The following is a 25,291-nucleotide window of genomic DNA, read 5'->3' as shown; positions in this document are numbered from 1 at the left end:
GAACATCACTTCTCACCCTGGCTGGTGAGGTTAGCCCAAGGCTGTAAGGAGAAATGGAGGGCTGGGGAGATGTTTGGAGGAAACTGGCATGTCAAGGAGTTTAATGGACTTGCTCATGCTAACCAGGCTAGTGAGAAGCAGAAATTTCTTCTACGTTAGTGTGTCTCCGTAGACAATGCATGAGTCACCCGTTTACTCTGAACCCTAGGCAGGGCCATCCCTAGGAGGAATATGAGTCTCTGGCATACAATTTTCAGCTTCCTTCCAAACCCCTCATTCCCTTCTCTAGACAACTATACGTTCCTGCTTCTTCTAGGTACCTGCACAGCCATGGGGATCATACCTCTGCCCCTTCCTTCTCCCTTGGCTATAGACAAACACAGTCTATCAGGCCATAATAATAAGTTGAATAAAATGTAGCATATCCACACAGAGTAATATTATTTTGCAATCGAAAGGAATGAAATGCTGGTGTGTCCTTTAACATAAATGGACATTAAAAATGTTATGCTTCATAAAAGAAACCAGACACAAAACATCACATATGGTATGATTTCATTTACAGGAAATGCTGAATATGAATGATGTGGATATGCTTCCACATCAATTTGAATACAAAGCAGCAAATCTATAGAAACAGAAAGGAAATTAGCAGTGGCTTAAGGCAGGGTAAGGAGAATGGGGAATGACCACTAGTGGGTGGGGCATTTCTTTTTGAGGCGAACAGAATATTCTAAAACAAGAGTGTGGTATGGGTACACAACTGTGAATACACTAAAACCACTGATTTGTACACTTAAATTAGTGAATTGCACAGCGTGTGGATCTTATCTCAATAAAACTGCTGAAAAATAATGATAGGAGTGGCAAAAATTGTGTTTGCATGTGACAAATATTTTGCATATATTAACTTTGCCTATATTAATATTTCATATCTATTTAACCCTGAAAGCAACCCTATGAGGCTGGTACTATTTTTATTCTAATGTTTTACATGATCAAACTAGGGAAGAAAAGTTAATGTTCTTTTCCTTCCTTTTATAAGGAGATTGTGATTACACTGGGCCTAGCTAGATAATCCAGGATAATCTCTCCATCGCAAAACCTTGAGTCATTCACACCTGCAAGGTCCCATTTTCCACATAAAGTAACATATCCACAGGTCTGAGGATTAGGATGTGGACATCTTTGGGAGGCCATCATTCAACCTAATGTAGTCACCATGGTATTAAGTGGTAATGCTGAGTCTTTAATTCATGTTTCCCAAATAGGAGATCAAAATCTTTTCTACTTTATCATAACCATGTCACAAAATAGTGGCTGTGGATAAACTTGTCTAGATTTTCACTCCTTAGAGAGCAGGAAATTGCACCTATGATAGCAAATAAGTCTGTGGGGGCAGGGCTGCATTTTCTAAGACAAAAGGTAGAATAAGGGAGAAAAGTTCATTTTCCCTTGGAACTTGCATCATTCCCACTGGCAGTTGCCGGCTTGGCCCTCACTCTTGGTGAATAAAGCAATGATGTAGATGTGCTTGCATTTCTTTTGTTCGATAAATTCTGTTTCTAGCAAAAGAATACAGATTCCATCAATAGGAAAAATCACTTAATAGTTTTCAAATGACAACTATAATTCTTTCTCAGCTGCTTCTACATGTGCAAAGAGAAGCAGAGAACTAAGGCAGTAGCACAAATAATTTAAACAATAAACCCCTACTGGCTCAATTATCTGATTATTTCAACAAGTGAATTTTACTGTTTTTTATTCTCTCACGTTTTTTAGTTTAACATAACATTCATAAACATTGCCTTTTAATAAGCCATGTATTTCTTTTGTGTCCCAAACTTAATTTAACAAACACTTAATGAGCAACTAATAGATACCACAAACTGTGCTCACTTCTATAGTAGCTAAAGGCAGGACACAAAAGAATTTCCCTCTCATGGAGCTTTTAGTCCCAGCACAAGAGATGACACAATAACACCAATAACTACACAATATGGCAGAATGTAAAGGTTGTGAGTGAAGTACAAAACATTATGGTACAAGTATTTAGAGGGGGGAAATACTTACTCTGTTGGGAAGACTCATGGGGAATTTTTGGTAGGAGAAGCATTCTGGAGGACAGGTTAGTATTTGCGAGGCTGAAAGAGGGCAGCAGAGCTGTTGCAGTGGAATTAACCACAAAGTAAGGAGGCAGGGAAACCAAGGATGGTCTTGGGAGCCAGGAGTCCTCCAGTTACGCTGGGGAACAGGGAGCACATACAATGGTCCAAGAACTAAGGGACCGAAAAGGATGTTTACACCCAGAATATAAAAGTTTCTAATATTCATCCTAATACTAGTTTTCAACATGTCTGCTGTGAGGGGTTAATTAAGCAATGTCTGGAGACACTTCAGTCTTCAAAGGTGGGTGGGAGGGATATAGGGGGGAGGAAGGGAGAGAAGGGGAGACTGCCATCTAGTGGGTAGAGGCCAGGGATGCGGCTCAACATCCTACAATGCATAGAACATCCCCCCCAAAGAAATATCTGAGCCAAGATGCCAACTATGCCACAGATAAGACACCCTGCAATAATATTATAAGGCTGTGTTTTATGTTCTTTTTGTTACAGATGAAGAAACTGGGGTCTTTTGAGATTACAACCCTTGCCCAACATACTAAATGACCGAGCAAGGTTAGGGACATATTTTAGAGAGTGAGGAACGTGGATATGATCAATGAGATTCTCTGAAATTGGACGTGTCAGTATTTGAGCTGCAGCTAAATGATTATGCATGTCAAGTGCTTGGTACCGTGCCTGCCATATGGTTAGCACTCAATGGATGTTCCTTGCTGCTTTGAATGGTGTTTCCAGCGCTGCATCAGCTGTGAGTGGGATCCACGGAAGGAGGGAGAGACCAGGGACTGAGAGATGGTCTGGGACTAGGGCAGAGTGTTCAGAGTCCGAGCTGGAGGGAAAGCATGTGGAGAGTACGGAAAGGGACGCATGAAAATGGGACTCACAGAGGAAGTACAGTGCCTGATGAGTGGCTGGATGGGTGGGTGTGTCCAGGGGAAGTTCTGAAGATGACTCTGGTTTTGAACCTGAGAAGTCACTACTGCAAAGTGAACGCCTGTCAGGGATTTATTATGCTTCCTTAAAATAGGCGCACTGAGACCCAGAAAGGTGAAGCCGTTAGTTTAAGCTCACACCACATTTTAAGATTTATTTAGACACTTAAAGAGAAGATAAGTCTGACCTTTTCAAAGATACAACTAATGCAGGAAAGAAAGGACAAAATGACATTTTCTTTGATATGCTTCCAAAAAACAATTTTAACATTCATTTTGCCATGTATTTGTATAGGTGAAGTAACTTGAACTGCTAGCCAGGCATGATGGCTGAATCAGATAGCCAGGAAAACTTTCCCAAAGAGTGAGGTTCTGCTTTCTTCATCACATTTGCTGCATTATTAAGGGAAAGCCAAAAAAAAAAAAAAAGAGGACCTGGTTGGCCAGCTAACAACATGTGGAAGAGAAGATAGGACCCAAAGTAACTGAAAGCTGGATTTAATATATTTATTAATAATAGAAAATAATACTAATACTTAATGAGTGCTCATTAGAAGCCAGCATCTAATCTGTGCTACTTCACATGCATTATTTCATTTCAATTCTCATAACTGTGTGGGAGAGATATGACCAGTAATAAATAAAGTCTTTGAGACATAGAGCAGTTAAGTGACCGCTCCAAGGTCACACAGCTAGGAGGGAGTGGAGCCAATATTAAAACCCAGTTTTGGACTCAAGTGTCTAAGTTTTAGCCACCACATGTATGGTGAAAAGTCAGTACACAAATTCTTCCCTCTCTTTTTGTACTTGACAAGATGTGAATAAGAGTGGATACATTGTCATCATTTAATTGAGCCCTACCTAAGGGTGACAGTAGAATAGTTGCGAAGGAACAGCAGGCCTCCTTTTCAGCCCTCAACTTTGACTTTTTCCAAATGCTGTATTTGGCTTCTACCTCTAACTTTTACGTTTTTAGCTCTTTTGTCAAAAATTTGAACTCAGCGATTCCCAGTCAGGGCACACGCCTGGGTTGTGGTCCATGCCTCCAGTAGGGGAGGTATGAGAGGCAACCACACATTGATGTTTCTCTCCCTCTTTCTTCTCCTCTTCCCCTCTTCTCTCTCAAAAAATAAATAAAATAAAATAAATTTTGAACTCAGAATCTTTTCCGTGAATTCAGAGTAGAGAACAGGGCCATGAACAAGAACAGCAACACCCCTGCACTCAGTAACAAGACATTCATGCAGAGGTAGGCAACTCCACAAATTGTTTTTTTTAAAAAAATAGACAAATAATTGTGCACAAGATTAAACTACGTTGATGTGATAAGCATCGGGCTACTTCAGCTGCTTGGAAAGGATGGCTTGTCTTAGAAGATCAGAAAGATCAGTGCCTGCAAAGGGGGAAATATGCCAGGCTTAGGGAACAGCAGTTGCCAAGACCCTATTGTCACACAGAAAGAAGCTAAGGTGCAAGAGCAAATGATGTAAGACAGGTGGAAGAATGGCTGCCAGCAGGCTGATGCCAGGAACAGTAGGACTTTATAAGTCAATATAAGGAAGTTTCTGGTGCAATGAGATGCCTTTGGGTGGATCTTAATCCTGGTTTCCCCAGGGGCTACTGTTCAAATGGTCTGCTTTGGGGGCAGATCCCCAAAAAGAAAACCAACAACAACAAAAAGAAGTATGTAATTTTTCCTTGATTTTATCAGTTAATATTTCAGATAAATATAAGAGGCTAGGGAGCCCAAAGCTCTTCCAGTAGCTTCATTTGTATCTGAAAGGCACATTTTTGACACTTCAATCAATCAGTGGGCGCCATTAATCTGCATATTGTGTTACAAGAAGCTGCCTTTCTTCTTGATTTTCCTTCTCTTTTTGTTCTTCTCAGGAAATTAATTCATGTCATTTCCATTTGAAATCCTGTAGCATTTCCCTGCGCAGGCACTTAGAGACCCCCTTCTGTGACTTGAAGCTTAGTTTGTGGCATTGCTTGTCAGCAGCACCTGAAGGGAAGAGAATCTGAACCGCCAGGCCCCTCAGGACCCTGAAGTTACACATGAAAAATGCCTTGACACAGGTCTGCATGTGGGGTCCTCCAAAAATAGTCGGCTTTGATGAGTGATGCTGGCAATTTGGTTTATAACGGGGTTTTTTTCAATGTTGTATTTTGCTGTGAAAGGAACATTTGAGCAAAGGTTCGTAAGATGTCATCAATTTCACTTTAGAATTTTGCTTTCTAAAAAGGCTGTCCTTGAAACTTAGGGAGCGTTTTCCACAGTTGTAGTCTGAGACAACTGATTTGTTTTATGAAAGGTTGAATAATGTCAATCACACCATTCTGTTGATCTGCATGAGAGCACTTCTCCAGGCAGACATATTCTGATAAAAGCATAAATTTAAGAGTGCAAAGGGCCCTCAAAGGTGATGATGAGTCTAGCAGGTCCAAGAGTTGATACCTTCAATGTCATTAAAATGAAGAAATAGCCCTGGTTGGTGTGGCTCAGTGGATTGACTATCGGCCTGCAAACCATGGCTGCTGGTTTGGTTTCCAGACAGGACACATGCCTGGGTTTGGGGCCAGGTCCCCAGTAGGAGATGCGTTGAGAGGCAACCACACACTGATGTTTCTCTCCCTCTCTTTCTCTCTCCTGCCCCCTCTGTCTAAAAATAAATAAATAAAATCTTTTAAAAAAACAAATAAATAAAATGAAGAAATATACAGTGGCTCAATAGAGTGTTTCTGATTTTTATTGCACCCGATATTTACACTTTAAAACATTACTAAATAAAGATAAGAAAGGATTTGCAGCTGTAAAAATATAGGAAAGAATTTATCAGAAATTGAAGATTTCCACTTTTCTTTTTCAACCAGTTAATAGGACAAAGCCACTACATTGCCCTTGCTCATCTCATTTTGCTACAGTGCGCCAATGGACATTTAACTGAGGACAATGTGTGGGAACTGCTTCTCTAATCTGAGCCTGACTTAAGACCCAACCATAACTTGCAGCTTACGCTTGAGTGACTCCAGTGACAGCTTTACAAGGCGGTCTGTTCCCTGTTTGAAGAGCTTAATTTTCAGGAAGTACTTTGTTGCTTTGATTGGAAGTTATCTATAGATTGCAAATAGAATGTCACATGTGTACACACAAACACACATAATGAAAATAAGGAGCCCTGGCTGGCGTAGCTCAGTGGATTGAGTGTGGGCTGTGAACCAAAGTGTCACAGGTTCGATTCCCAGTCAGGGTACATGTCTGGGTTGCAGGTCATGACCCCCAGCAACCACACATTGATGTTTCTCTCTCTTTCTCCCTCCCTTCCCTCTCCAAAAAATAAAAATAAAATCTTTAAAAAAAAAACCCAGAGATTTGGCTGTAGTTAAAAACAATGTATTTATACTTAAATTAAAAAAAAGAAAATAAGAACAAACAACAACCATGTAAATTAATAAAACCTTATAGATTTGAGCACTTGGCATTTCTTACACTGGCCTCCCTCTCTCCAACCCAAAGCTGCTGCGTTTGTTTGGATCCTCATAACCACCCGTAGTTTCCTAACTGCTCTCCTAGGTCTAATTGTTCCTCTTCTCCTCCACTCCATCTGCAAATTGCCCCTTGTAATATCTTCTCAAAATCCCAAACTTATCATGTTACATCTTAGCTTAATATCGCTTTAATGATGTCCTATTGCCTTTTGGACAAATTCTTCAAAAAAAAAATACTCAATCTGGCTTTATATAAGCAGGTTCATTTCTTGGCATTTCATCTCCTTCCCTGCTACACACTCTCCTTAAATTCCAGGCCTAAAGTATTTGCAGTTCTCCTAACATACAATGAATAGTTTTCGAATTCATATTCAGGTCTATGCAGTGCTCCATGTTCTGTCCTGAGATCAAGCATATCCCCTTTCTGAGTATACACCAAGCCTTTCTAAAAATCTAAGCATCTGTGAAAAATAGTGAAAAGTTGCTAATGCTTTGTCCAGATGTGGTATACAGAACACATTGAAATTGGTACCTGATAAAAAATCGTTAAATACATGAATGGGTTGGATTGGACAGAACTAAATTAAGTGGCACCTATGTACAATTTTTTGCCTTAGTGTCTTTCTTTCTGGAGAAGGGCAACACCTAACATGGAGGCCTTGGGCTTATGTAAAGAAGAATGGAAAAGGAAAAGACACCGAAAAGCGGGGTGGGCCTCTTCAAGGATAAGCTTTGTTCCAATGTAATTTTGTCAACTCTTAACCCTGGAGGTAAAACAAATACAATTGAGAATAGAAGAAGTGAGAAAATGCAGTGACCTTTTCATGCAGTTGCTAAAATCAATAAGAACAATAACAAAAAAATGAGGAATCATTAATGAGAATTAAAGTAAGAAATCAAATTTCAGTGCGGCATAATTCTTTTCTGTATTCTTTGAGTATGTTTTTTTACAACTTTATTGAGATATAGTTGATGCATACCACCGTGTAAGTTTAACCTTCAACTTACAGTGTGATGATACGATATATTGTATCGTATATATTGTAAAATGATTTACACAGTCTGGTTAGTTGTCACCTCATCACCTGTCATGATTATCATTGTGTGTGTGTGTCTGTGTGTAGTGAGAACATTTAAAAGCTACTCTCTTAGGAACTTTCAGATATATGATACAGTCTTGATAACCATAGTCACCATATTGTACACTGGATCCCTGGAACTTGTTGATCGTTTAACTGGAGTTTGTATGCTTTAGCCAAACTCTCCCCATTTTTCCTGTCCCTCATCCCCTGGCAACCACCATGCTGCTCTTTATTTCTATGAGTTTGGCTTTTTTTTCACATATATGTCAAGATCATACAATGTTTGTCTTTGCCTGTCTGATTTATTTCACTTGGGATAATGCCTTCAAGATCCAATCATGTTGTCACAAATTTTCTTTTTCTCTTTTTTTCATGGCTGAAATATACATGACTAAATACCTATATGTTTTCCTTTTCTATTAATTCGCTGGTGGATACTTACATTGTTTCTACATCTTGGCTATTGTGAATAATGCTGCAGTGATCAGGGATGTAGAGATATCTTTTCAAGATCCTAAACTCACATTCTTCAGATAAATACCCAGAAGTGGAATTGCTAGATCATATGGTCAATTTCTTTTTAATTAAAAAAAATGCCCAATCTGTTCTTCATAGTGGCTGTGCATTCCCATCCGCAGTGCACTACCAGAGTTCCCTTTTCTCCACATCCTTGCCTATACTTATCTCTTGTCTTTTTGATAATAGCCATTCTGAGAGGTGTGAGATGATACCTCATTGTGGTTTTGATGAGCATTTCCCTATGGATTAGTGATGCTGAACATCTTTTCATTGCTCCTATTGGCCATTTGCATGTCTTCGGTAAAACCTCTATTCGGGTCATCTGCAATGTGGCATAATTGTTATACTACTGAAAATGTGAACTTCCATAAAAATCCTTAAAATTTTAATAAAATCCTTTTCAGGATGATAATCAACTGAAGGTTGTAGTAAAACGTCAAACACTCAGTCACTTAAAAGTCACCATTGTTCACGCTGTTCACCAGGACCTCACCTCCAGGATGTGCTTTATGATCTTCATCTGCCACATGAATATGTGTGAATATCTCATTCCCCTATAAACCCCACACAGTTGCTGATGGGTTAAACAGATCTTTTCAGTAAAGCAAAACATTCCCAAGCTCCTCTTGTTTTGAAAGTTGATTCCCAATAGTACTTCTTTGTGTATGCCTTCTTTTAGGTATTTAAAGGATGATTTCATTCAAGCAATAAAGGCATGTTCATGTTCTTTGTAAATACAATAGATTTTTTTTTTTGCAATCTGAAGCATCTCCTCCTAGACAGTCATTTACTTCCCTCAAAAATGCTGTGCATGTTAGAAATCTGGACATTTAAAAATGCAGATTGTCTAGCATTATTTGAATCATGTGCTACTAAATCAGCTGGAGGCCTAAAATCACAGATGTGCTAATGCATCTTCAAAGTGAAGAGAACTGGATTTTGAAATCTATGCACTTCATTTCCTGAAAACACAATGGTAATATGGTGGGGAAAACAAGGTTATCGTTTCTTGGATCTGCCCTGCATAGCTAATGCTGAAATACAGTGACATTCCTTAGGAATTGTTTAGTACCAAGTGCTGATTTAGCTAGATAAAATGCAGCTGTCTTCCCAAATTACACAACTGGATCCACACCATCTACTAATTCCTGGTGGAATTTTAAAGATACCTTTATGGGCAATTTTCTCCTCGGTGCAAGGAATCCTAATTTAGGCAGTACAAACACATACCGTGTAGTTTATCTGCACAAATACCATCTCCCATAAAAGCATGTGATAAAGGAGATTATGCTGTAGAAGTGCTTGAGTCGCCATTTAAAAAGGATTTCTAAAATGTAATAGGGTCTAAATTGATTCAAAATTAGGTGCCAAATTGTCATACAATTGTTTCCATCATCATTTTTATGACTTTAAGTCACTCTGAGAATTTGTCATGTTGCAGATTGGGTCTCATAAAGGAGGAACCCTTCCCCAAAATGCTCCCCCTGGCTGATTCTATTTCTTACTAGATGTCATTAGGATTGATGTCCTCCTAGAAAGAACATTTTAAGATAACTTTTAAAATCTAGATGCTCTTATCTCTACATGACATTCATAGTCTGCTCACCTCTCTCATAGCTTAGATTTAACTAAGCTTTAGCTCTGCTAATCTTTGGGCCACAAGTTATATTTCTTAAGAATTCACTTTATTTTCTGTCCTCTGGCTACAGAACATACAAGCCTGTATCCACCAATGGTACACTAACATTCATGAAGTTCTTAACACATCTGTGTTTCTTGTTTGTGAAGTCCTCTGGGATTGTCCCACACAGAGGTAGCTTCTATCTCCTCCACTTCCCCAGCTCTTGACACTTACCTGGAGCAACGCTGAGCATATTGTGTCACCATTGCCTGCAATTGTCATACTTACTCACTTTCCTTCCCTAACCAAGTGAGCAGGTCATTCATCCATGAATCAAAATTCATAAGGAAGCCAAAGGGCTAGGCACTATGCTAAATGACATGGACGCCAATAAGCATTAACACAACCAGTTCTGCGGCAAATTCACTGGTAATGTATTTCCCCCCAATCATCTGTAAGTCTACTTTATTTTTCTCATTTATTTCTAAAATCTGTGTCTAAGAAGTCTCCATGTATTAAGAATATGCTTTCTTTTTATTCTATACTTTGCCACTAATTTTCCCAGTGTTGTGGTTTTTTGCTGTTGTACATAACAAACATATATTTTGATTTGTGCTTCTTCCATTAAATTTTCTCACAGCGTTTCTTTTCTTTTGAAGCTGACTAGTCCTAGAGAGGGGATGACATGGGTAAAAAGAAAGACTAATGACAAAGAGTCCATAGAGGAACCTGAGAGGGGCCTCGGGAAAGAAACACAGTAGAGATCATTGGTCAGGTGTGTGAGCCATTGAATTAGCATCAGCATGTGATCAGGAAAATGTGGGTAGCAGAGGAGTTAGGGATAACTTCCATCATACCTGGCACATAATGAGAGGCTTATATTCATCTGTTGAAATAAATAAGTTATTAATTGAATGATCCCTTGAGAATTTTTTTTTTGTAAACCCCAGTAATCATTGAGGAAATTCGTTCTGTGTAAGAGGGACAGGCTGTGGCTAATGGCAAAGATCATGCTAATTCTTTATTCTCTTTTGTCATAACATACAGTGTCCTCCCATTCTGGGTGGAATGACCTGCCTCATTCCTCGACAATGGGCTCAACTAAGTGATTTGTTTAAGCCAACGGGGCATCCGCAGATATGATTTACACAGGAGCTAGAAGAAGTAATCATGCCTTTCTACTTGCTCTCTTTGATTTCTTCTGTCGCCAGGACGTTTGCTTGGGCCAAGCTGATGACGAGAGAGAGACCCATAGAACAGACCTGAGTTGCCCTGATTTCCTAGCTAAGATCATTTTACATCAGACAACAGTGAGGCCAGTCAAGGTCAAAAGACCTACTTCACGAATCTCTGACTGACCTGTAGGCTCATGAGGAATAGTGAATGAGAGCTGTTTTCAGCTGCCAAGTTTTGGGATAGTTTATTACACAGCTAAGCGATACACGTATAATTCTCTGATTAAATTATTCTATTTGCTGTGATATTTATTAGTTTTTCTATTTAGTAATGACAGTAAGTATCTCAATTTTCTAATATTTTGTGTGTCACAATGAAAAAAAATTCAGTAAGGGACAAAAGATGTAGGTTCTTTCATTTCCTGATGTCATAATAGACATTTATTCATTCAACTATGTGCACAGTATTAGAAATTCCACACACCAAAAAAATGCTGATGAAATTAATCATGGTTTTGGGGAAAATAAACACATGAGCAAATCATTACCATCTGTCATTGACCAAAACATCAATGCGTGACTGCAATGGGGTGGGGTCTGGGTAGAAAGATAGCCACTGGAGAGGAGATACACATGTTACCAACAAACCAACCAAAAAAATCCCCAGAAATTTGTAAATCTACTTGACTTTAGTATCTTTATCTGTATTTCAAGGATAGAAATCGTTCAGGTATAGATTTCAGGATAGATTTCTTTGAGGATATCTTCTAGCCCTAGAATACAACATTCTTGGAGTATTGTTTAACATAACACATGTGGTGAGTTCCCACTAAATATGGCATTTTGTCATTAAAGTAGTTTTCCAGAGAAGTTGTTCTGAAGACGTTAATTCACATGCCATTCATTATGTGTGACAACAGAGGGGAATTTGATAGGATTATCCCACAGGATATTCTGGTCCCTGATTAACAGTATTGAAAGCGGAAAAAAAAAATTGTAACATAAAGACTCATCTTAAGTATGCATTGTGCTTGAATAGAGGAGCCCACAGCCTGTTAATTAAAATAAGGAAACACACTAGACACATCCATTATTTTCTTATTTTTAAGTGATGCTACTGAATTCATTCTTTTTGCTATTTTGTATTTGTGATTATAAGATGCTGTCCTCTGCTGTTTGCTAAAGATTATACCAGGTAGAATCACCAGCACACAGTGAAATAACGTGATAGTTCTGTTTCAGCACCCACATGCGTACAAGTCAGGACAGTGGAACAAACAGAATTCTTTGTGCCCACAGAACAAACCCGCCAGTGCCCCTCTTCTCCCGAGTCATCTCGTTTTAATGACATTTGTCCTGTCCTTGCTTTATGGTAATTAGATGGGCTAATTGGAAGTGTGACAACGTAATCAATTCATTACTCATTAGGTCATTATTTCTTCTAAAAGAGCTTTTATTAAAAATTTTACTTGAATGCATACCCTGTTATTGTAGACAGTACCTGACATCTTGAACAGAATAAATACATTTATGTTGTTATTTAACAACAAGTTAATTTGCATGTGTATTTGTACGACAGCTTATTTGCTGCAATTCTCTTTGAGTAAAGTCATTTGGTGACAGATGTGACAACTCCATTGCCCCACAGGGGTACAGACTCACCTCTGGAATCCAGAGTTGATGACGACAGCCTGCATGCTCATGACTGTCTTAGATGTATGCCCCCCCCCCACCTTCCCCAAACCTAGAAGTTATAGGGAAATTGGAGGGATTGGAATGGAGAGATTTGCATTCAAAACTTGTCTGTCATCTACCAAGTATGTGTGGCTTTTGCTTCACTTTCCCCATCTTCAAAATCTCTCAGGGGGCTGTTTTGAATTTTAGATAAAGTGATGTGTATGATAATTCAGCAAAAGACCCACCCATAAGGATGCCCAATAATCACCGATTGAGTCTGAAGGAAAAATAAAAGCAAAATGACTAATTCAAAGCCCTACATTGTGAATGGGCAGCTGAGGTGAGGAAAGAAATTGGAGCTGCTGAATGGAAAGATAAACAGAAAAGGGAAGCCTTTTCTTTTTCATTTTGACTAAATAGCACTGATCCTTCCCTACCGCTTTGTTTAATAGATTAATTCATTCTGAAAGCCTTTAAAGATGTCTGGTAAGTAGCTTATAATCAGCTGTGAAAAACAAATCATTGGCCTTTCTCTTGCTGTCAAAGTCCCTAGAAAGAAAAATTTTATTTCAAATGGCTTCTAGCTTACTTCAGAATTAGAGGGTAGACTCCCTTGTATCTTTCTAGAGCTTCCAGTGAGTACACTTTATGATGGCTTATTAGTTGATAAATTGTTATTGATATACTAGGGTAAGAGTGTTAATAGACAAATTAAAATTATAGTCAACTGCCCATCAATGTTTTAAATCAAGCAATACAGCATTCATTTAAGAATAGAAATGATATTACCCCTCAACAAATTCACAATTTGATGCAATTCATAACTACATGAAAGCTCTCCAAATAGATGAAGAAATTATAACAAATCAAAATCCCTGTGTAAAGAAAAGGCTTCCTCTTGCAGGTACTGGTATCTGAAATACATATTAGAGTATGTTTATAAGACCCAGATAATGTATTGGTGTAATACTTTTTAAATTTTATTTCTAGCTTTAAATGAGGAAATATGTATGTCCTATAAAGAGAACAGGGAAAGAAAAAAGAACATTTGGTGTGAACTTGGATATACCTCTAATGTTCACTTAGTAAGTTTTCCTCCTTTTTGTTGAATGCTACTTCTCGTGATAATTTGTCATATAAACTCAAATGGTAAGGATGTATTGTGCTTGAACAGAGTAACCTACAGCCTCTTTAAAAGTGTTTTTAAACCAAGTACGTATTCTGATCTCTGAAAAATAAATTGTCGAAGACATTGTTAATTTATGCAGCTTGAAACAGAGATATTTCTTTGCCTTCTCCCCCAACATATATAATCTTTTATTGTATGAAACATATTTTATTCTCTTCGTATATCAATGTTACATAGCTGAATGTCATAAAATAAGTAGCTTTAGCTTACAGAAAGGGCCTTAGGACAAGTATGTAGTGGAGAAAGAAACCAGCATAAATACATTATTAATAATATTAATAAGAAGACCCAGTGGAATCGAAATGTGCCACCAGCCTCACCCCTGCCTCCTCCTAACATGACTTGTTTGAAAAACCCACAGCCAGGAGTCAGGGATGTTGCAATTGAGTTGTCAAACTGTCCTGGATGTCTTGTACAAACTGAACAGGCCAATTTACTTCAACAGTTGCATAAGCTAAAGGCTCCTATCTTGCCTTCTGGGCTTCCCCCCTGGAGAGATTTTCGTGCCGGACAACAGGCTCCCTCCCTAGCAGCTGCAAGTCCTAGATTCCTTTTGATAAGTCTATCCTAGGTAATAACAGTACTGTGTTACCATTACTTTGTGACCAGCCTACTTGGCTAGGCAGGGGAGAAGCTCTTGCCCTGCAATAGGAAAGCAACAGCTTTGTGTGTTTGGTGAGATTTCTGAATCCTAGTGGTAATTTGATTTCATTGTCTTCATTGTAGCTCCAGCCCCTGGCTTTCAGGATGAAAACAGGCAGGCTTTTTATTGGGGGGGGGGGGGGGGGGGCAGGGAAAGACAACTTCTCCCCTACAGGCCCCGAGTTTCTTTGCTATTACTAACCCAGGAGCGTGGGGGTTGCTTTGAAACGCAGCTGTTCTGACTCTGCCCTCCAGGTGGCAGCGGTGCCCCACCGCAGAGGCTCCAATCCCCTCGTCCCCGACTTCAAGTGTTAATGCAATTGACCAATCAGTGCTAAGATGATGGGAGGTAATTGGGTAATTGTATTTTACTGATCGCAAGAAGAGAGAGAGAGGAAGGAAAGAGGGGCAGAGGAGGGAAGGGGACTGCGGTCCGAGAGAAGATTTGGGAGCTAGGACCCTAAGCGTCGGGACGCGGCAGTGGCTGAGGGAAAGCGTAGACTCAGTAGCTGCTGCCGGCACTAGGAGCATTTATTTATTTGGGGGAAAAGAACGGAGAGAGGCGCGAGAGGGAGGGAAGAGAGTTCAAGCCGAAGTGGATGGACGGGGACCGGGGTTCTGCCGCTCTGGGAGCCGAGGGTCGGGCGCTGGCACTAAGGTCGGCGCCGAGTAGCTGCGCTCCCGAGAACCGTCTCCTCGCTGTGGACTAGCCGGCGTCGGGAAGGTCTGCGCCAAAAGGAACCAACTTGTGGCTCCCAAGTGTACCCGACGCAGCTGGAAATGAGATCAAAACTGCAGTTTCAGTCCAGGAGGATAAGAAGAGCCAGCGATTAGGGATTTATTTTTCATCCCATTTCCCGTTTTCTTTCCACGTTATTTTTTAATTTGCCTAACACCCTGTTGGTCCCCGCACTTCGCCCTGCTCATTTGAAATAAAAGCCCAGTTTGAAGTTTTTTCACCGCGGCGCCCCCGGACCTGCTGCCCGCTGATGGAAGAAAAGGGAACCCGAGGGCTGGCAGGGGCCACCGGCGCGGGATCGCGTCACGCGTCTCCCCCGTGATCCCGGGCCTGCTCCGGGAGTTCTGCAACACCTGGAGGAACTGGACCGGGTGCCGGGGTGGGGGCGGGGACAGAGGAAGCGAAAGCCACCCCGAACCTTAAAGGGGGGGGAATGGGTTTCTTCTTGACAGCTGACGGAGCCTTGAAATTTTTCTCCACTACCTCCGCCCCCGCCCCCACCCCCCGCACTCCATTTAACGTGAGATTATGAAATTGCAGAGGCGGTGGAGGAAAGGAGACAGGATATAACAGGGAGTTTGGAGGGAGAGGGGAAGGTGCCTGGCCGGGTGGCTGAAATCAAAAATCCAATTGCGCACTGGATTGTGATGAGAAATCTAATCAGATCTTTGGAGAAGGGGCCGGCCAGAAGGGTGCCTAGTGGGGGGAGTTGATCCCCAAATTCTTCCAAAGGGGTTGGGGGCTAGGGAGAAGAATTGACGATGTAAAAGGACACTTTTTTTTTTGGTGGCGTGGTGGTTGGGTGCCTTGCAAAAATGAAGGATGCGGGACGCAGCTCTCTTTTGGAACAGAACGCAGTGGATTGTGCAAGAGAGCAGGAAGAACGAACCTTTTTCTTGTGAGACCTGGATCTTAACACAAACGTGTATATGTGCACACTGGGAGTATTGAAAAATGAAATAGATCAGTGTCAGGCCCTCGGGAGTTGGTGGGCTCTGACATAAATAAATAATAATAAAACAGCTGCCCCCCCTCTCCCCAAAAGGATGATTGGAAATGGAGAACCGAGAAGCCACAAGGAGAAAGTATGTTCATTTTTTTTCTATAAAGGAGAAAGTAAGCCAAGGAGATATTTTTGGAATGAAAAGTTTGGGGCTTTTTTAGGAAAGTAAAGACCCGATATGGTGGTGTTTTCGAGGAAATTAATAATACATCTGCAAAGAAATTTTGGAGAAGAAAAGTTGACCGCGGCAGAATGAGGCATTGATTGGGGGAGAGAACCCAGCAGAGCACAGTTGGATTTGTGCCTGTGTTGACTAAAATTGATGGATAATTGCAGCTGGATTTTTCATCAACCTCTTTTTTTTCCTTTTTTTTTTCCCCCTTTTTGGTGTCAAGATCATGCGTTTTTGCTTGTTCTTAACCACCTGGATTTCCATCTGGATGTTGCTGTAATCAGTCAGAAATACAGTGAGTGATCTATATTTTCTTATCTACTGGTAAAGAAAAAGGTCCATTAATTTAACATTCCTAGTCCCACTATCCCCTCACCTTCATGAGTGTGGCTTTTAAAGACATCACTCTAGGGGGCCAGAGAAATAAGAGCGAAGGTGGCCCACGCATTTGCTCTGTCAGCCTGTGCTCAGGATAAGCTGGTTTGCTTTAATGATGCAGGTTGTCTGCATCCTGGCCAAACGCCTTTGCAAAATGTTCATCGGGGAGGGAAAAAAATCTCAGGGAAGCCACTGCAGTGTGGGGTGCCTGTGTATGTGATTGACACTCTGAATGCATTTAAGTTGCATGTCAGCCCCAGAGTTGGATGCACAAATGTTTAGCCATTGGAAATCGAAAGGGCCTAATTTAAATTTCATTATCCAACCTGACACTGCAGATCAACGGAATGTATTAACCTGAAAGTATGATAATAAAGCCAGCAGATGAAGGATGGCTTCTGGCTCCTGGTGGACTGAGGGAGGGGGTGTGGGTTTAGGGGAGGAAGAGGTAGAGAGAGGTGCCTACACTTCCTCCAGTCTCTCCTGCATACACCTGCTCAAATGTGGTCTCCAGATTACCTAGATTCTTGCCAGTGCTAAGAGTGAGAGGAGGACCCACTTCTCTTCAACTCCACCTCCTTCTAAATAACCATTTCTCTGGATAACAGAGAGGCTGTACTTACATTGTAGATGACTTGGGCAGTTGGCTTGGGTTTTGCCAGAAACCTTCCGGGACAGAGCTATTGAGAGAAAGGCAGGAATGGAGTATCCCGTGTGGTAACTTAGGCAGAGGAGATAAAGAAAAGGTCTGTGTTGAACACCAGTGCTTCTGTGCTTCTCATGTGACAGCTTTGTCTTGGGGGAAAGAGGCCAATTAAGAAACATTAGAAGGGGTTGAAAATGCTTAGGGAGCCTGAGGGCCTAGAGGATCGACCCCTCTTTCCCTCTCCTTCCTGCTGGGATCATGGAGCTGGGTTCTTCCTTCTTTCTTTCTCTCTCTCTCTTTCTTTCAACAGAACTCTGTCTCTTCATCTTCTGTATTCCTTTCTGGGGCCTTGCATCAGAATCATAGACTCACATAACTTTACAGCCAGAAGACTTCTCAGAGATCTCATGCCAATAAAAAAGGAAACCCAGGCCCAGAGGAGCTGTAATTCTTTGGGCAAGGGCCAAACCTTATGAGACAGGTGACTCACACAGGCCCAGAACAAGCAGACTAAAGTCAGTTTGGGATCCAAACTGGGAAGCAATCGGCCATACATGGTGTGGCTACTTCTGTCCCTACAGGTGCCATTTTCATCCAGAAGAGTCAAGGAAAGTAACTACCCTGAGAGTTTGAAATAAACTGCCATCCTGGACTTCAAGGCTAGCCCAACTCCAGCATTCACATCCCTTTTGAGTTGTTGTGTTTTTTTGTTGTTTTGTTTTTTAATGGCAGAGCTCAGAAAACCCTAGTTTTAATATTATTAAAAAAAAAAAAAGACCCACAACTCTGGCATATCCTGAGGAGATGAAAGGCAGCACTCCCCCGGATCCCTCTTGGTGCTGGGCACATTTAATCCAGTGAGTGGTGGTCCCTAGAGAGTCGTGAAAGAATCATGGAGTCAGATTTATATTAGGGAGGTGATAATAGAAACCAGAAACACCCTGCTAAAAGCATCTGAGCCTGTTTTTTCCCTCACATCATCTATTCTTATCCTTTTCATTACTCCTTAACTAAACTAGCCTACAGCTGAACACTTCTCTGATTTATTTTTCTGGACACATGTTTCCTGTTGGGATATAGATCAGGCGGTACGTTTACCAACTCTTGAAAAGAATCGTGCAGGGCTTTCCCCTGCCTCATGAGATCTCTGTAGGCATCTGCATATCTTATCCTTGCTTGCAGTTTTTTTGTTGGGTTGGTTGGTTGGTTGGTTGTTTTGATCTCAGTGAAGTTACCACTGTGGTCATAGATGGAATCCAGTTAAGCTCCCACTCAGTAGTAACTCAGCACAACTGACGAAAGAGAAGAAAATGAAAAAAAAAACGTACCTTGACGTTTTCACTGCAAACACCGTTCAGCTGTGGGTTTCGTGGGAAGCCCAGCCTTGCAATCAGCTTGGCTCTGCCAATCAGGAGAGGTTGTTTTTCCTTTCTTTTTCCTTTCTTTATTTGGACATTAAACTGTCTTTACAGCTACTCTGATTAAACCTCAAAGTGCCTACCTCTCCTTCACTTTGTCACCCTCTCTGTACCTCCCACATTCACATACACATGCAACGTTTTCTGAATGAGAGGAGGGAAGGATTTGGGGGAGGGGAGGATGAGAGGTGGAAGGGATGAATGTCTTCAAAATTCCGGGCCAAAATGTTTCCTCCCACCCACCTCCACTTAGCCATGTTCCTCAGATCTGGAGATGATGGAGCATCCAAGGATATCATCGTTTTTCATCTGGTGAATCACTCATTTCCCCAGCACTTCATTTTGGGACACACTGCCCAGTTTAGGATTAGCTCCTCTGGCTTGGCAGACACAGTTGGCTCTGCATTTTAGGCAACTTGTTCATGGACTGCTGAAAGGATGATGGCCATGGGAGGCCTGGAAACTTGCCTCATGAGCTTATTTCAAAGGCCAAAGTTGGTGCCTACTGAGTAACAGTCATGAGTCCGTAGTTGTATACTGGGATTCTGGACCACGGGCCCAGAAACAGCTGGGTTTTGCAAGTTTTGAAGTTCCCTTTTAAATATCTTTCCCTCTCATTCATTTGACAGCTGTATCCTTTGGGCCACACCTTTCATTTCCCTGGCCCTCTGTTTTCTCATCTGTGGGATGGGAAAATTAACAACACATTAGAATTCAGCTCATTTGAATTGTTTGGTGAACTCCATGTAATGTTATGCAAAGCCCCAGGCATAATAGGCCCTCTAAAGAGGGCTGTTTGTTATGGTTCTAGGATTAATTTGGATTAACTTCCTGGGTATGAAATACAGGCTGCCAAACACTTTACCAGTTCTAGTGGCTACAACTGACCTTACAGGAGTTGCCAGATCTTCTTTTCAGATCTTAGCAGGACAGGCTGGCTGCGATGTATCATTTCAGATTGAAATGCTGCTGCAAACTAGAAACTCAAAGTCAAGATTTTCTCCTTAAAGCATAGAAAAAGAAATCTCAGCAAAGACTTAAATGAGAAGTGATGCTCTTATTGTGTTGATATTATTTTGGCCTAAGTTGCATATGACAGATCTTATATATTAAACGGATAATGTTAGCTGCCTATTACATTGTCTGGACCTGGAATACACAAAATAAGCACCGATTTCTTAGGCAATAATACAATTCAAGTTAGATGGCGTAAAATTCCATTGCTAATATTGAGACTCCAATTTCACAATTTGGATTCATGGTCTATCCGGTTATAATGAATCTTGTGTTAAACATCTTCACTTTGTGATACAATAAAGTCCTGGTAGTTTTTGGAATCAAGACTTTACATGTAGCTGTAAGTATCATGTTGTTTGCACGTGCAGATCTTCCAACACCAACTCGATGATGGTTTTCTGAGGCAGCTGGTCATGGTCTTTGCCCATAATTTCATTCTCTACAACAGCAGCTCATTTCTTCAATATGGTTCCAGAGACCTGTCCCCACTTCGAAGGGAAAAGAGTCCTACTATTGTAATTGTGTTTATTCTTAATGCCATGTCTGTAGGTTATAACTGGATGGTCAGAGTGAGGAGTTGCCCATTGGATATTTATCCTACTCCTACTTGCTTTAATTTTGGAGAAGCATCCTAAAGTTAGCCATCTTCACTGATCTTAAAGGAGACATCATCCATGGAAGAAGTTCGTATTGTATGATAAATTTCACTTTTTTTGTGTGCTTCCTAAATGTCACTGAGAAATTTGGTGAACTTGGACTCTGGCTTTGAGTACTCAGCTTTCCACTGGGTCATGTGTGTTGCATGCACCATTTAACATCTCTGAGCCTCTGTGCTTATCTGTCAGATAGAGGTTATAAACAACCACATGGATGAAATCAGATTGCATATGTCGGGCACAGCAGGCACTCAATGATGTACATTTAAATGGGGTATCTCTGGTTTTAGTTTAGGTAATGCACAGTTTGCAAAAAAATTAATATGGCCTTGTTTGAAGGATGCTATTAATCTAAAATCATGTTGGTATAGAGTAACAAAGAAAAAATGCATAGATAAGATTAAAGTTGAAGTAATGCAAATAGATGCAACCATTTTTGCCATTTTTGGTAAGGTCCTACACTTTTAAAACCTTTGGAAGTGCTTTATTGAATGTTATTCCCTCAGGAAAGATTGAAATAAACTTTGTGAACTGTGGAAAATATACTCTGTGTCCATATAAAGTTTCGTTAGATTGTCAAGTATTTTACAATACAGGTATACAAAAAATTAATGATTTGTAGATGGTACCTTGGAAAACTCTCCAAGGGGATCAAGAATCTCTTGCATCCTCCTTTAAAATGACTTTGCTAGAGAAATGTCAATTCAACAGTTGAAAGTTCGTTGGGCAGATCTCGTGGGTAAGACAGTGTGCGTGGAACACTCTCTGAGGGCAAGGATTGCACCTGTTCCCCGGCATGTCCTCAGCCCCTCAGACAAATGCCTGAGGAGTAGTGTACCGGAGATAAATATTCCTTGACTGACTAATTGAGCTCACTTTAAGAGGCATTTCCTCCAAAAGACTCAAATGCAGGTACATACCTATGCAACTTATAGAAGCCTAATGAGAAATACTAATAAGTATATGGACACTGCGTGTGTGTATGTACAAATATGACATCACACACAGATATTAAGCGCCATTGAATGGTTTCCTTACGTTGGAGAAGCTGAGGCCTGAAATTCAGGTGAGGCAGTGTATTTATTTATTTGTTATTCTGGATACAGTCAGTAATAGACTGGATCGATTTCTACAAGTCGCCTCACCTCTCTTAGGTTAGTCTTACCTTCTTCTCTGTTAAACAAAAGCAAAAACTAAGATGTCTTCAAGCACTAGGATTTTAGGACTCTGCATTCACAACTGACTCTCTAGGAATGGAAGATTCCTAGGAATTAAAAATATAAAATTCTTGATCTCAGGATACTAGTTTTTAAAATGGGGAGGAGAACAGCAGCGTTCTGAGAGCAAAGCAGAATTGGTATTACAATGGCTGGTAGATAAAGGAACAGGTGAAAGAAATCTCTAGAGGGTTTGTAGAGGAAATATGATGAGATTTGCAATAGACAAACACTGGATTCCACTTTGTTTACCACCTGTCAGCTGGGGATCCTAAGTGGGCCAACTAACCTTGCTATGCCTTAGTTTCCTCAACTGTAAAACTGGACACCACTTTTCTTGAAGTTTTGGGAACATTAACATGTCCAAGTGTTGGCCGTGTGATCAGTACCCAGTTAATGATAGCTCACCTCTCATGGAGGTCTTTGGTTACTTTCCACAGAAATGGGAACATATAACCGAACGTCTGTGAGTGTGTTATGCTTTATAGTTACTGAGTACGTAGATGAAAATCTTTCGCTGATTCTGCTATCAAAGTTGATGACGCTATTTTTGATAATGTTTTCCAATGTCAATCAGAGTTATAATGAAACTTTAAAAAGATGAAAAACTTAATAAGATGCATAAACTTTTATTTCATCTTTGGCATAAGCTGATGGCAGCTTTCTGTGCCTGTGAAAGCTTTCAACACTTACGGAGGTTACGGGTATAATTTTGTAACAGCAATAGGAACTACCATTTAGGGAGCACTTGATATGCACCAAGTGCTATGTTGAAAATATAACATACAGTTTTTCTCTTTAACCCTCACTTAAGGAATTGAAACCCAAAGTGGCTGAGTGTCTAAGACTATGCGGCAACTAAGTGGTGGAACTGGAAGTAGAAACTACATTTCTTTGGACTTTAGAAATGAGGTCAAATCAGTAAATTCAAACTTGTTGACTTGGTAACATATAAACGTGATCTCTCACTGTCATCTAACCTGGTACTCAATGTGAACGTTTTAACTGAGATGAAGAAACCTGCAGTCTCCCTTTCCCCTGGTTTCTGAAGTGAACGTTGTCACCAGATGCTTAGGTCGCATATACCTTGCCTATTTTTGCCAGTCTGCAGTAATATCCAAGTGTGGAACAAACCGTTTCTGAGAAAGATGGGAGATACTGTCCTAACTCAGTCAATGTAACAGACAGAAAGGCTGTGCAAAATTCTGTGAGATCACCTGGAAACTCAGAACTGTGTGAGAAATATGCTTGTTGCTATAAGTAGGGAGTGCAGTTCCAATATCCCACACACCCAATGAGTTTGATCTCCGTCCATGCCGTGTTTGATCTCTCTGTAGAGAGAGAGCATTGCCGCTGCTGGTTTTTTGGAAACTCTTCCACATCATTGAGGGGCTGCCTGCTCTCACTTCCTGTGTGTTCATTTTACTTCATCCTCCTCCTGCTCTCTCCTTGCACGTTGAGGGGCTTCTCCTTTGAGTCTGTTCTGGCCACAGTCTCACTACATTCTTGAGAGATGTCAGCTGGGCTTGTTTTGTGAGATGGCGCTCAAATCCTTGGCCTCAACCACATGCATATGTTGAAGACTCCTGAGTCTCCATGGTCACCAAGATCCCACCTCCTTAACTGGTCTGTAGGCTTTGCAAACCTAACACAAGTTCAACTGATCCTTTTCCCTCCAGGAGGCTATGCAGTTTCAGCTCCAACGACATCACTGTCTCCTTCATCTTCCTCATATCCAACCACTCATCAAATCTGTGTGCTATCTTAAGCTCAGCTTTTTTTGTCTCTCAGTCCAGATTCTATCATTACTGTTCTAGATATCTTTTTAACTTTCTTACCTTTCTGATGATGCCAGCTTTTCTTCAGTGTAGTCTGTTCTTCATTCTTCCTTCAGAAGGAAGATCCTAATAAATAACACTCAAATCCCCTTCTCTATATTCTATAATTATATTTATGGAATAAAATCTAGATTCTTCTCTTGATAATATGGTCTGGCCAACCTATTCGTATTCTCTCGTCTGCTGCCATTCTGAATGTTTTGTTTTTCTGAAGATATTCCAGGATACTTTTGGTGCAAAATTTGTGAGAGTTACTCTCTTTGTCTACGACATACTCTTTATATGTCAAAGTTCAGAGCAAGTTACCTCTTCTGGGAAAATCTCCTGGGCACCCTTGGTCCACTGAGTCACCCTGTCCTCTGTACACTAACGTTTTATTCATACATGTGTGACAGTTCTTATCATCATTTTATCTACTTATTTGGCAAAAAATCTGCTTTAGTGCGACTCAAGGATCAGATTCTCACCTAGTCATCTCCTACATTTAACAAAGCTCACAGGGATTTTCAATATATTTTAGGTGAACCAATAAACGAGTAGACTGGTATACATCTTTAGGGTGAAGAGGTTTCTTCAATACAGTTTATGGTGTAGGCCATTATTTTTTTCAATATTTTTATCACTAAGATCACCTTTTACTATTTTTTTTCTCTAGGGACCCATGTTTCAAAACCATTTTGCCTAATAAATACATTGACCTTTGTACCTTCATGGTCTGCTCATTGAAAACACATATGTGCCAATCATTACTTTTGAAATGCACTGGATGAACATTTTTAACCTGAGATGATATACATTGAGCCAAAAGAAAAAATGTTTTAATTACTTTATGCAATTGTGTGAGAACACACATGATTTCTAGTTGGCCTTTTGAAATATCGATAATAGTTCTGTAAATATATTTTAGTGCTAATTGGATGCTCGAATGTGTACCTGCTAATGGCTCACTCTGAGTTTTACAGTGCACACTCCTCAGTGACATTGTTCAAAGGGTATTGTTTGCTGCAGCCCCTACGAGCCGGGGTCCTCATCAGCTGCACAGGACCCACGCCATGCAGAATGGTCTCTTACAGTTGTTCCCAAAAAAGAAGGTTCCCCCAGAAGTTGTGCATTGCACAGCTGGACAGTTATGTAAAGTGGGTCTTCCTAGTCGTGAATGAATATCAAAAAAAGACTATGAATTTTAAATTTGAGTTGCCCAAATATGGAAACATGCAATGAGAGAATAAAAATGACGTCCTTAATAAAAGTGTCTGCATTTAGAAATTTGGTGAGCTGCAGTCGCTTTTCACAATATGTAAACATCTGGCTTTATGAAGCCAGATACACATTTCCAGGAGGTGGTCAGGCTTTGTGCTTCAGAAGGATGCTTCTTCCTTCCTCTCATAGAAAGCAGCAGAAGACACTGGATTAGATGAAACAAAGTGCTAAACGCTAAGGTACTATTTAATGATGGTTTAATTTCATTCTTCAGTCTTTGAATGTAAATGCCTTGACTATGTTGTATTGGAACATTTGTTTTAGTCTTTTTTAATAAAGTTATTCTACTTTTAGATGATCTCTTTCCACTTTAGCAATTACTATGATTAATCGAATAATAGTATTAGTAAAACAGAGAACATTCACACTAATGCTTCACAGTGCTTTTTAAATATAGCTGTCCCTTTGGATCCTCTCAACAATATTTTGGTCTCAGAACATCCGAAGAAGCATTCCCTGATTACTACATCCCTTGTGATAAAGCATCAGGAGCTAGGG

At 40.4% G+C, this 25,291-nt stretch overlaps 1 protein-coding gene across 5 annotated transcripts in view; it reads left to right on the top strand.

The window, feature by feature from the left end:
* LRRC4C (leucine rich repeat containing 4C) overlaps positions 1–25,291 on the top strand; it is a 647,198-nt gene that overhangs the window by 466,806 nt on the left and 155,101 nt on the right. For 2 of the 5 annotated variants that reach the window (XM_045825774.1, XM_045825776.1), the window contains exon 1: positions 15,656–16,658. The exons of the other annotated variants lie outside the window; for them this stretch is intronic. The gene's annotated coding sequence lies outside the window, so the exon portion shown is untranslated. Of the gene's footprint in view, positions 1–15,655; positions 16,659–25,291 lie in introns of those variants that run through there. 5 annotated transcript variants of the gene reach the window in all.

Source organism: Phyllostomus hastatus, unplaced genomic scaffold (genome assembly GCF_019186645.2).
Source record: "Phyllostomus hastatus isolate PE091 unplaced genomic scaffold, TTU_PhHast_1.1 phas_scaffold_585, whole genome shotgun sequence".
Taxonomy (NCBI): domain Eukaryota; kingdom Metazoa; phylum Chordata; class Mammalia; order Chiroptera; family Phyllostomidae; genus Phyllostomus; species Phyllostomus hastatus.
This window is presented reverse-complemented; position numbering and strand designations above follow the sequence as displayed.